Consider the following 14596-nt stretch of genomic DNA (forward strand, 5'->3'; position numbering starts at 1 on the left):
TTAGTTAAAATGGTAAATCAAAATTAAAGTTGTTTAATTTGTTGTTTTAGTGAAAAATATTTTATTGAAATAAAAATGATATTCTCTTAATTAAAGCAAAATTAGAATTAGAATTAAGGGCACAATTTTTTTTTTTTTTTTTTGCTTAATTGGATTAATAATTATTAGAATATCATTTGGTAAAAATAATTAAATTTATTTTTACAACTAAATTAAAAATATTGATTTTGTGAAAAACACAATTTTTCAAAATAGTGAGTGGGAGAGGGAGTTATGACAATAAGTCTCATGGTCTCCGTTATTGGTTGAACACCAAGAGGCATAGAAAGGGCCTTGTGTCACCTCCGTTTGTGGCCTCCCTAAGGAAAGGCTTCCGAATATATTTATTTTATCTCAAGGTCGACTTCTCTTATGAGAATATAATTAGTGATGTATTTCAAGTTTGACTGGCCCTAAGACACACTCTTGAGTTAAGTCATTGATTGAAAATAATGGGTTACACTCTAAATGTGTATCTAGGTTTTCGAGTATGACTAGTGCATCTTGACCAAACTAGTGGTAGTTCATAAGTCAAAAGAGAAAAATACATTTTTAAGTTTTCACTTATGAAATTGAGATTTGTCTCAAAATTAATTTGGAGTTAGTCTGACCTACCCCAAGGCGGTCCATTAATTTTCAAATTAATTTATCGTCAATTAGTATATATTTTAAGTGTTTTTTATATGTTGCATTCATGCATCATGTTTCCTTTTCCAAATAAAATCTGTTATTTATTATATGTTTTAATTCACTATATTTTATTTATTTATTTATACCAACAATGGTTAATTATCTTAATCCTGATCATGTACTTGAAAACTTGGAAAATCAAGCATACCTCATTGACAAAATCTTGGATAGGATTTCATTTAGTCTTAACCACATAAGAAGATGGTACGAAGGGATTTACATCATCTTCGGAACACAAAACTTGTATGGAGTGATCTATGATCGACCACCAGAGGTTCCAAGTTTTTCATCCAACTTTGATGAACATGAAAAATATGGTGAATGGATGAGATTGAATCACCTGGCATGTCAATGAATGTTATCGACCATGCATGGAGACATGTTATTGAAACAACATACGAGATGTCGGCCATGATAAAGGAAGATACTATAGCACATGCTCAATTTTAGAAATACGGGGTAAATTCGATTTACTCAAAATCTCTTCTTTAATATTTTTTAATGGTTGATTAAAAAATTATTCCACTAATATTATTTTTCATATGTTCTTATTTTCAGGGATGCATAAATCTTTTGAGAAAAAGAGTAGTTGCATTGAAGCCAAAGCGAAGAAGAAATGATGAAGACGATTGAATAAAAAAAAGATTAGTTTAGAAATTTATTTTGTTTAGTTTAAAACAATTTAAATTTTTTGTCATTTTGAAATAGTTGATTTTCATTATGAAAGAAATTAATAAGTTCTTTCTTTAAAGTAGTTCTAGAATTTTTTTCTAGAAACTATGTTTTTAGATTCATTATTTGATGAATGAACAAGTTTAATATTTCTTTTGAATAATAAATCTAGTTGTTATTTTTTAAATATATTTGCTCCACCTATTTCATCAATGAGTATAAATGATAATTATGAATTATTTATTATTTTGAAAATCATAGATTTAATAAATAAAGATATCTTATTCCAACCACAATTAAGTGAAACATATATGTCATTTTTTAGATTGCCTTGTAATTAATTAGACACATAAAACAAATAAAAGACAGTGTTTTATTGAACCATTCATTGGTTCTCTCCCTGTTTATATAGTTAATTAAAGTTAACCAAAAGACCTTTCTCTTATAAAGGCTCAAAAATCACATAATCATTTAGCTATGTAGAGTCCAAGAACTTTACTTAGCTAGTTAGATAGTAGTAGTAGTAGTAATGACTAGTAATAGTTGTAGTATGTTTATTACTGTGGATTTTGGTTCAAGCCGGGACTTAGTTGAACACTCGTAGCAACACTTATAGATTTTATAAGTTTAACCCTATAGTTTAAGAATATTAGTTATAACATAAGGATTGATTAATATAGCTGATTATGAAGATGATATTTATTATACAATAAGGTTTAGATAGAACCAATAAGATCATGACACTTGTCGTGTGCATGTTTATTAAGAAATTAAGTACTTTTGAGGAATAGTTTATTAAGAGTAATATTTGAAAATTCCAAAGTTTGCTAGTAGCTTTAAAATCATCATAGGACTCAGTCAAAGCTGTTTACTTAATTCAAATTAGGCTGAAAAAGTGCAATTACGTGTATAATATTTCAGCATATGCCGATATATCGCAGATCTAGGGGGCGATATATCGCTACTCGGGGAATACGAAAAACACATAACTTCGCATGAACACTTCGACGAGCCTCGAGAATATAAACCCAGGCGATATATCGCCTACCATTGGCGATATATCGGCTCTGGGGCATTATTTTTGAATGGTTTTGAAACCGAGCTCAATTCAACCCATAATCTCTTAGCTAGCCTTAGAATCTTTTGACTGAGTCTTACGCCTCTGCTAAACGAATATTATAATGTTTTTCAATTAAAATGTCATTATTTTTATTCAAGCTAAAAGAAGATCTTTTCATTCTTGAACTCTATAAAGAGGACCTAGTACCCAGCCATTTCTTTCATTCTTTAAGCTAAGTTCAGAGCCTTCAAGCTGCTAGGTTTACTATAGAGTGTTAAACACTTGGGTTGAGGTTATAAGCTTTATCATCTTACGCTTATTAAACACTTGGGAACTAAGGTTAATAGTTTGTTTTTCTATAAAGGTGTAGTTCGGTTCTAGTGCATTCAAAGGTATTCCCATTCCTAGTTCATTTGTGTATGTTTCATTAGTTTCTTTTAGCTTTTCTCTACTCAAATCCTAACTCATTGTTTTCCCTTCATGGTTAGGCAATTAAGTTCTTTGAACTTGAGATTTCATTTCGGTAAGCTCTTCTTCTCGATAGTTTAGATTCATTTCTTTTTCATCTCCTTCTTTAAAAATACTCACCTTCTCATTAATGGTTTTAGGAGTGCTCCAAAATCCCCTCCTTGTTCTCACATCCCAGTATTTGGTAAGGAAAATAGGATAGTTATTATATGCTTATATGTTATGCTATAGTATGTTTTATATATGTGATGATATATGTATGTTTTGGGGCTTATAGTTGTTTAAATAGCAAACCCCAACACTTTTATATTCTTGGGGCTTATAGTTGCTTAGCTAGCAAACCTCATTATAGTATGAGGCTTATAGTTGCTTAGTTAGCAAATCCCAATGATTACTATGTACATGGGTTAGAATTATGATATATGTTTATAGTTATATGTTATATGTTTATAGCTTATGTTTCATGCTTATAGTAGATTTTCCTTGCTAGGCATTAGGCTCATTCCTTTGTTTTATATGTGCAGGAAAATAGTTATGGCGGCGGTAAGATTATTGGCGGCTTGGGATTGTGTACTGAGGGAGAATGGATTTGGTGGACTGCGTGAACGATTCGAGGACGAAGTTGTTTTTAGTCATTTCAATTATATTTTCTATGTATTTTTTGCACCTGATTTTGTAGTGAATTTATTTAAGATCTAAGTTATGTTTTATTTTTAAAACAATGGGATCCCATATCTTACCCTAAATTTTTATGTATTTAACCTTTGCTTTACAGTTTTTAATAAAGTTATGACTATTTCGTATGTATGTTTTATTAAGAATAGTGTCTATGTATAAGTAGTTTTAATGGTCCAAAGTCTAGAATTAGTTGGGTCATTACAGTTGGTATCAGAGAAACGGTTCATTCGCATGAAGTTCTCCTCGATACACACACTTAAAGCTCCGAATCTGACCACCAATAAGTGTTTATGATTATAGTTATTATGTTTATATGTATAGCTAACGATTTTAGCCTTTATGTTTCAGTTAAGAATGAATGGAGCATTAACTTATGAGGATATCCGAGCCATTAAGGCTTTAAAAAGAATATGAGAACCCTGAAACACCGTAGGAGTGCTAGAAAGAATCACTCGGAGGCTACTTCTGTTCCACAGGGAGATAGGTCACCTCCAAGAATCTAAGTAGATCACGATGAGATCAATGGAGCAATACGTTTTAGTAATTAGACTTTTTAGAGATTATCCTACCGTGATTGCAGCCTTAGAAGAAATTTGGGAGACGATGAAGATGAATTCCCGGTAGCTATGAGATATTATTTTCTCATACTTAGGTTCACTTCAAAAATGGAATTTCAGTTTACAAATGAACAAAAACATAGAATTTTTACGAATCTTCCTCGAGGGCATTTTGAGGCACAAGAAAATGATGACTATGAAGAGATAGATGACGATATGCTAGATGAAGGATCGGATGTAGAAGATCCCGATTTTTAGAATAGATTAGTTTCATTGTTTATTTTTAATTTATTTTATGATTGTAAATAGTGAAAACTTTATTTTCCAAATTAATATCAATGTTATTTTGTTAACATGTATGAGTTTGATTTTCTTTTGCAATCATAATAAATAATGACTAAGTTCGGTGAGGGTGGATACAAATCAATGAACCGAGTTTCTATATTAAGAGTTAGGGGGCCATAGTAGTGGGAACGATTTTACTAATCCTAACCCTCCCTCAATATGGTTAACTTTGGAACAAAGATGAGTTTCGAGCCAGAGAATTAAGTCATATAGGATGATTAGAAACAGACTTAGAAAATAATAAAGATGGCTTATTTTTCTAAGTATAGAAACCCACTCTAATAATAAAGAAGGCTTATATAATTTTCATAAGAAGTCATAATTAATATGTTCGAGTTATGTTTGTTTAGATTAAATTTTTTCCTTAGAGCCTATTAGGGTAAAGTTCTGACATGTTTTTCTCAACTGTTAGAACTCTGCTGCGATGTCACTCCGAAGGTCTGCTCGCACCAATGGAAATGTCTCAGTAACGCCCTAAACTCCAGGGACCGTTACGGTGTGCCTTGTAAACAGTGCTAAACTCGCTAATCGAGTCATTTGGCCAAAATCGTGTACTAGGTATGATTAGTGGTTTAGGGATTAATAATTTTGGTTAGGATGTAACGTTTCATTAAAACGTTTAATATATATGTTGGGATCCCAAAATTATAATTTCAGAGTATACTACAAGAAAATATTTACAACAGGCCGTTCTATGCGGCAAAACAAGGTTTAATCCTAGTTCCCCTTTAAACCTCGGCCGTGGCGGATGAGCAGCTGCATATGTACACGTCATCACCTAATCTCTCCAACTCAAGGATAGTCCAACTTTCTTTTGCCTTTACCTGCACCACGTAGCACCCGTGAGCCAAATCCCAACAAGAAAACACAATATAACATGATATAATATCAACAGTGATTGCATTAATTATTCAGGACCAACAGTCCAAGCAAACAGGTGACTATCACAAAAGTCACAAATATGGGGACAGCACCCTTAGCCTTGTGATGATAGGATCACCAGGGCTTAACAGATAACAAAGGTCTCTAATATGGGAACAACACCCTTTAGCCATGTGACGGTAGGGTGACCAGGGCTTAATAGATAAGTGAACCTTTCATAAGTCTGAACAGGATAGGTGTATGGTGAATAGTCACCAACATAACCTTTCCCCATGACCATAGAGTCATAACCTTGGAACAACGTTCCCTAGCCATGTGACAAACAGTCACCGGGCCATATGCCCTGGCTCTGAATAACTAGTCTCAGACTAGCCAAGCGCTTATAAGTTCATCGACCTTAGGGTCGGTCCAGCGTTAATACCCCATATGAGTAATTCATTGCTGATATCGATTAGATCTAATCTTCATTTGGCTCGGCGTTCATGACGCTATGCCATTTCTGACTCTTAGGTCAATAAAACACGACCAGTGTTCAATCCATTGTGAACTTGACTAGTAAATCACAGCTTCATACATGGATCTAACACCATTGCCGATTCTGGCTAATAAGTCAGTGCCACACACAAGTAAGCCATGCCACCAAACATATATCACATGTCCAATATCCATAAACAAGGTATTCAGCTTGCTTACTTAACTAGTACAAGTACAATTAGGACCATTTACGAACACAGAGGCTCAAGCTCTGAACGATATCATACTTAGTATATAAAGCATGTCCTAATCACATGTTTCTCGTGCATCATATGCATTACATTTAATAATCCAACATGCACCAATAGTAGCCATGCATGTCATATTTAATAATCAACGAACATGCATCAAGAATAGCCATGCATGTCACATATACACAGGGTGCAGTTTTCTTACCTCAGATTCGAGCTAGAATGATTAAAAGAACGACCCTTGAGAACGATAAACTTTTAGTCCTTTAGCGGTCACCTAGTCATAACAAAATACAGGACACCATTAATAAAAATGATTAAAATAGGTTCCCAAACCAATATCTAGCCTCCGGGACATCAATCCAAACTAAACCAAGTAGTAGGATCGACCCCGAGGCCTAAGGCTAGAATCCCCAAGTCAAAAACCCATTTCTGGCAAAAAATGCCCTTATGGGCCACGGCTCACCATAGCCATGCCGCGGTACACCCTCAGACAGAGGCAAAACCTCCCCAGAAATCAACATAGGTCGCGGCTCACCATAGCCATGCCATGGCCCTTTACGCAAAACAGCAAGTATCAACCTTTCTTCCCCTGCGTTTTTCGTCGAAACCAAACTTTCAAACCAGTCCCAAACCTCAACCTAACACCCAATTCAACCACTAAACATCATCTACAACTCACCCTCATCAAAACCCAAGTAAAACACCAACCTAGCTTCCATTAATTCCAACTTTCCACAAAGAATTCACAAGCTGAAAACTAAAGCCCAAAACAGAGTATACCATAAAATTAATGGCTGAAACTTACCTCAAGATTGCTTTAGGTGCCCCTCACTAACTGAACCAAGGTCCTAAATCCTTAAGCCTTGCTCTCCTAGCTTGTTGCCTCGGTTTGGGTTCTCAAAATTCAAAGGAGAATGAAGGGAAGAACATGTACGGGAGAGAAGGAAGGAGATGAGGATGATGCTCTGTTTTTGTTCTGAATTTCTACATCCTTGAAAGTCAATATAAATCCAAACCAAATGACCTAAATGCCCCTAGGTCATTAAAAGTTTCTAAATCCTTCCCGTGGGCAAAATTGTCCTTTTCAACCTATACCGTTAATTATAATTAACGCTCTCCAATTCCCGCTATTATCAATATTCTCAAATGCCAATAAATCATATCCCATTACCCTTTTATTCCCGGTAATGTTCTAATCATCAAAATGACCCCGAGACTCACCCCTAGCCCCGAACTTAAACCCGTTATGACTAGACCAAACACTTGCATTTCATGATCGTCTCATGCCGAATAGCTCAAACCAATCCACCTTATAATGTGGCTATATTAATTAATCACAACCATGCACCCATAATACACAATTATGCCTACAGCGGGCAAATTACCAAAATACCCTTATAGTCATAAATACACCCATATGCATGCATTTACCATCATATAATAATATAATTCACACAAACATGCATATGATCATTAAATAGCATCATAATTCAATTATGGCCCTCCCGGCCTCCTAATCAAGGTCCTAACCCTTATTAGGAAATCGGGGCATTACAGTCTCCAACGCTGCTCTAGTGAGCAATGAAGACCTTCCAATTCACAGAAGGGGAGTACGTGCTACTGCCAACCGCAATGTGCCACTGCCGATTGACAACATTGTGGAAATCGCCAGACTGCGACAACAAGTTAAGGAGTTATTACAGCAACAGCGACAATAGGCTCAGCCTCAGACTCAGCCTCCACCTCCGCCGCAGCCACAGTCGCAGCAAATGGCCTCGACACCCCAACAAGTTTGTCCATATGGAGGATGGTAAGTGGCGAACTATGCGCCATATCCAGTTCAGCACATGGAGCCAGTTTATGAGCAGTTCCATAAGCAACACGCTCCGAACTTTGAAGGGACTACATACCCCTTCGAGGCAGAATAGTGGCTCAGGAATGTGGAGCCAATCCTGACGCACATGAACCTCAGGAACATGGACTGCATATCCTGCGTTTCGTCTCTACTCAAGAAAGATGCCAGGATATGGTGGGACTTAGTCCAGCAAACTCATGATGTTGCCACCATGACTTGGACCCGATTTGTGGACCTGTTCCACAAAAAGTATTATAATTCGGCTGTCATCACTTCAAGAGTCGAGGAGTTCACTGGCCTGAAGCAAGGGAGTTTATCAGTGGCAGAATATGCTCGGCAGTTCGACCGATTAGCTAAATTCGCACCGGAAATGGTTCCAACTGACTATCTGAGGGTGTCTAAGTTCGTTAGAGGACTTTGACCGAAGATCGAGCTAGGGGTTAAGCTAGAAAACCCAGGAAATACTACCTATGTTGTTGTTCTAGAAATGACAATAGAAGTAGAAAGGCTGCAGGCTAATGTTAGTAAAGAAGAAGCCAGTAAGTCTGAGCCTAGACAGCAGAATCAACCTCAGATTAGTCAGAACAACAACCACCACAACAACAGCAATCAGTCTAGCAAAAACAATAATGGTCAGAAAAAAAAGCATCCTGACAATAAGTAGTCTGACCACGATAAAAGGGCACAGACGAACAATGGAAGCAGTAGGTCGGGTTATGTAGAATACCCGCAATGTACTAATTTCCAGAAAAAAAATCCTGGGGAATGCCGGGAAAACACCAAGGGATGTTACAATTGTGGTCATGGACACCGAAAGAAAGAATGTCCTCAGCTCAAGCCAGAGGGAAAAAGGAAGACAAGATGGTTCCTGCCAGGGTATTTGGCTTAACCCAAGGAGAGGTTGATGCCAGCAATAAAGTAGTCACAGGTTAGGTTTTTATCCTCAATAATATATGTTCTGTATTATTTGATTCGGGAGCCACTCATTCGTATATCTCGTTATGAATGATAGAAAAACTAGACAAACCTTGTGAAAGATTTAGAACTAGGTTTGTAACCGAGTTGCCTTCGAGCAAAGTAGTTCTATCATCACGGATTGTACGAGGCGTACCGATCAAGATTGAGGACGTGGAATTAGAAGGAGATCTGATAGAAATAGAGATCAAGGACTTCGACGTGATACTAGGCATGGACTGGCTAGCACGGCATGGCGCAACCATCGACTGCAAACGCAAGAAAGTGATGTTTGAGACTCCTGACGGCCAGAGGCTATGCTTCATGGGACAAGTTTCAGGACTACGCACACCGCTAATATTATCTCTCAAAGCTCAAAGGATGATAGAAAAAGGATGTCAAGCATTCTTAGCCAACATCACAGATGTAGTAAAGGAAACACGGCTTAAAATTGGAGACGTCTGTATTGGAAGAGAATTTCTAGAAGTATTTCCCGATGACTTACCAGGGTTGTCGCCGACTCGGGACATTGACTTCACAATAGAATTAATACTGGGCACCGAGCCTATCTCCAAGGCACCATACTGGATGGCACCTACTGAACTCAAGGAGTTAAAGACGTAGCTACAAGAACTCCTAGACTTGGGCTTCATTAGATCGAGTCATTCGCCATGGGGAGCACCAGTTCTATTTGTGAAGAAAAAGGACAGAAGCATGCAGATGTGCATAGACTCCGCAAGCTGAATAAGGTAACGATTAAGAATAAGTACCTGCTACCCCGGATTGACGACTTATTTGATCAACTCTGAGGTGCAACTGTATTTTCAAAGAGTGATTTACGGTCCAGGTACCATCAGCTCAAGGTGTGGGGAGAGGATATTCCTAAGACAACTTTTAGAACTCATTATGGGCATTACGAGTTCTTAGTTATGTCTTTCGGTCTTACCAATGCTCCAGCCGCGTTTATGGACTTAATGATTAAGGTCTTTAAGGATTACTTGGATAGATTCGTCGTAGTGTTCATCGACGGCATCTTAGTATACTCAAAGGATGAAGTTGAGCACGAGAAACATTTGAGGTTGATCTTATCATGACTAAAGGAGCATCAACTCTACGCCAAATTCAAGAAATGCGAGTTTTGGCTTTCGGAAGTGGCGTTCCTCGGGCACAGTATATCCAAGGACGGAGTTGCAGTAGACCCATCAAAGGTAGAAGCTATGAAGGATTGGCCAAGACCAAAGAACGCATCCAAAGTAAGAAGCTTTCTGGGATTAACAGGTTACTATCAGAGGTTTTTAGAAGGCTTTTCGAAGATAGCCACTCCGCTCACCAACAAAGATTCAACTGGACTGATAAATGTGAAGAAAGCTTCCAGTTGCTTAAGGATAAGCTTTGCTCAGCATCAGTACTCTGTGTACCGGCACCCAATGATAAGTTTGTAGTCTACTGCGATGCATCAAAACAAGGGTTGCATTGCATGCTGATGCAAAATGACAAGGTGATAGCCTATGCCTTAAGGCAGCTGAAGGAGTACGAGCAACGCTATCCAACTCATGATATGGAGTTGGCAGCGGTGGTCTTTGCATTGAAAATTTGGCACCATTATCTTTACGGAGAACGGTACGAGATTTATACGGAACACAAAAGTTTAAAATACTTCTTCACTCAGAAGGAGCTCAACATGAGGCAACGCAGGTGGTTGGAGCTAGTGAAGGATTACGACTGAAAAATCCTATACCACCTGGGAAAGGCAAACGTAGTTGCCGATGTGCTAAGTAGGAAGAATTATGGAAGTTTAGCAGCACTAGCCGGAATAGAAAAGCCGTTGCAGCATGAGCTGATCAATGCAGGAATAGAAGTAGTTATCGGTAAGCTGGCTAATTTGTCTATCCAGTCAAATCTGCTAGAAGATATAGGGATTGGACAAGAGAATGATGACACATTAGTAGTGCACATGGATGCAGTTCGAGAAGGTAAGGCCACATATTTCTCAATATCAAGTCAAGGGTTATTGAGATATAAGGATCGAGTATGCGTGCTATATGATCAAATGATTAAGATGAAAATTCTAGAAGAAGCGCACAGTACCCCGTACTCAGTTCACCTAGGGTCGACCAAGATGACTCACGAAATCAAGGCAATATATTGGTGGCCAGGAATGAAGAAGGACATAGCAGAATTTGTGTCTAAATGCTTAGTATGCCAGCAAGTGAAAGCAGAACATCAGCAGCCTGTAGGCTTATTGCAACCGCTTAGCGTACCAGAATTGAAATGGGACGATATAGCTATGGATTTTGTGACAGGTTTGTCATGAACAAGTAAGCAGCATGATTCAGCTTGGGTAGTAATAGATAGACTAACCAAGTTAGCTCATTTCCTGCCTGTTAAGACTTCATACACAGCGGACAATATGCAGACATCTATGTCCAAGAGACAGTAAGGTTGCATGGAATCCCTAAGACAATAGTGTCCGATAGAGGATCGATGTTTAAATTGAGATTTTGGGGAAGTTTACAGCAAGCCATGGGTACTAAGTTAAGTCTTAGTATAGCTTTACATCCTCAGACAGACGATCAGTCCGAGCATACGATTCAAATTTTAGAAGATATGTTGCGAGCTTGTGTACTTGATTTTGGAGGATCATGGAATAAGTACTTACCGCTGATAGAGTTCTCCTACAACAATAGCTACCAGTCAACGATCGGGATGGCACCTTATGAGTTGCTTTATGGAAAGAGGTGTCGATCGCCGCTACATTTTGATGAGGTAGGAGAAAGGTAGTTTCTTAGTCCCGAAGCTGTTAGAAAAGCTCAAGAAGTAGTAGCGCTGATTAGGAAGTGTATGCTCCCTGCTCAAAGCCGCTAGAAAAGCTATGTAGATGCCAAGCGACGTGATGTGGAATTCAAAGTCAGAGATCAAGTCTTCCTGAAGATATCTCCTATGAAAGGTGTGAAGCAGTTTGGGAAGAAAGGCAAGCTTAGTCCCTGTTTTATAGGTCCTTTTGAGATATTGGACACAGTGGGAGCAGTTGCGTATAGATTAGCGCTACCGCCAGCCCTAGTAGATAGCCACAACGTGTTCCACATCTCAATGCTACGAAAGTATGTGTCATACCCATCTCACGTCCTCAAGTACGGTACGATAGCACTCCAGAAAGACTTGAGTTACGAGGAATGACCGGTTAGCATCCTAGATAGAGGGATGAAGTAGTTACGGTCCAAGAGTATTCCAATAGTCAAAGTCCTATGGAGTAATAGTTCTGAACGGGAGACAATGTGGGAGTTGGAGGAAGACATGCGAGACCGGTATCCGGAATTGTTTGGTAAGTAAATTTCGAGGACAAAATTCTTTTTAGTAGGAGAGAATTGTAGAGTCCAAGAACTTTACTTAGCTAGTTAGATAGTAGTAGTAGTAGTAATGGCTAGTAATAGTTGTAGTATGTTTATTACTGGGGATTTTGGTTCAAGCCGGGACTTAGTTGAACACTCGTAGCAAAACTTATAGATTTATAAGTTTAACCTATAGTTTAAGAGTATTAATTATAACATAAGGATTGATTAATATAGCTGATTATGAAGATGATATTTATTATACAATAAGGTTTAGATAGAATCAATAAGATCATGACACTTGTCGTGTGCATGTTTATTATGAAATTAAGTATTTTTGAGGAATAATTTATTAAGAGTAATATTAATCCCAGAGTCTGCCAGCAGCTTTGAAATCGTTATAGGACTCAGTCAAAGCTGTTTACTCAATTCAAATTAGGTAGAAAAAGTGCAATTACGTGTATAATATTTTAGCGTATGCTGATATATCGCAGCTCTAAGGGGCGATATATCGCCACTCGGGGAATACAAAAAACACGTAACTTCGTACGAACACTTCGACGAGCCTCGAGAATATAAACCCAGGCGATATATCGCCTACCATGGGCGATATATCAACTCTAGAGCATTATTTTTGAATGGTTTTGAAACCGAGCTCAATTCATCCCATAACCTCTTAGATAGCCTCAGAATCTTTTGACCGAGTCTTAAGCCTCTGCTGAACGAATATTCAAATGTTTTTCAATTAAAAATTCATTAATTTTATTCAAGCTAAAAGAAGATCTTTTCATTCTTGAACTTTATAAATAGGACCTAGTACCCAGCCATTTCTTTTATTCTTCAAGATGAGTTCAGAGCCTTCAAGATGCTAGGTTTACTATAGAGTGTTAAACACATGGGTTGGGGTTATAAGCTTTATCATCTTACGCTTATTAAACACTTGGGAACTAAGGTTAATAGTGTGTTTTTCTATAAAGGTGTAGTTCAGTTCTAGTGCATTCAAAGGTATTCCCATTCCTAGTTCATTTCTATATGTTTCATTAGTTTCTTCTAGCTTTTCTCTACTCAAATCCTAACTCATTGTTTTCCCTTCCTGGTTAGGCAATTAAGTTCTTTGAACTTTAGATTTCATTTCGGTAAGCTCTTCTTCTCGGTGGTTTAGATTCATTTCTTTTTCATCTCCTTCTTTAAAAATACTCACCTTCTCATTAATGGTTTTTAGGAGTGTTCCAAAATCTCGTCCTTGTTCTCACATCCCGATATTTGGTAAGGAAAATAGGATAGTTATTATATGCTTATATGATTATGCTATAGTATGTTTTATATATGTGATGATATATGTATGTTTTGGGGCTTATAGTTGCTTAAATAGCAAACCCCAACACTTTTATGTTATTGGGGCTTATAGTTGCTTAGTTAGCAAACCTCATTGTAGTATGAGGCTTATAGTTGCTTAGTTAGCAAACCCCAATGATTACCATGTACATGAGTTAGAATTTTGATATATGTTTATAGTTATACGTTTTATGTTTATAGCTTATGTTTATGTTTATGTTTCATGCTTGTAGTAGATTTTCCTTGCTGGGCATTAGGCTCATTCCTTTGTTTTATATGTGCAGGAAAATAGTTATGGCGGCGGTAAGATTCTTGGCGGCTTGGGATTTTGTATTGAGGGAGAATGGATTGAGTGGACTGCGTGAACGATTCGAGGACGAAGTTGTTTTTAGTCATTTCAATTATATTTTCTATGTATTTTCCGCACCTGATTTTGTAGTGAATTTATTTAAGATCTAAGTTATGTTTTATTTTTAAAACAATGGGATCCTATATCCTACCCTGAATTTTGATGTATTTAACCTTTGCTTTACATTTTTTAATAAAGTCATGACTATTTCGTATGTATGTTTTATTAAGAATAGTGTCTATGTATAAGTAGTTTTAATGGTCCAAAGTCTAGAATTAGTTGGTTCATTACATGCTAATACAAAGAGATTTTTGTTGAACCTTTTAATTTTCAAAGCTAAATGAGATAATAAATAGTAAGTCAATATTGATTGACATTTATTTTAAATATGTTTAACTTTGATTAAATACAAAGAAAATTTCTAGAAATTTTCGTGCATCATTCAAAGTAAAGTCACTTAGAGACTTATTTGATCTAATCAAAAGGAAATCTAAACTCGAATTTGGAATTCAAGTGATTTGCATGTGAACTTGGAATTAAAACCTAACTCACATACAACTAGAATGCTAAGCGAAATTAGTATTTTGGAAATGGAATATAATCATATTAGATAAGATTAAATAAATAATGAGTGATCATTATCGTCTTTATTATT

This window comes from Humulus lupulus, chromosome 1, assembly GCF_963169125.1.
Source record: "Humulus lupulus chromosome 1, drHumLupu1.1, whole genome shotgun sequence".
Taxonomy (NCBI): domain Eukaryota; kingdom Viridiplantae; phylum Streptophyta; class Magnoliopsida; order Rosales; family Cannabaceae; genus Humulus; species Humulus lupulus.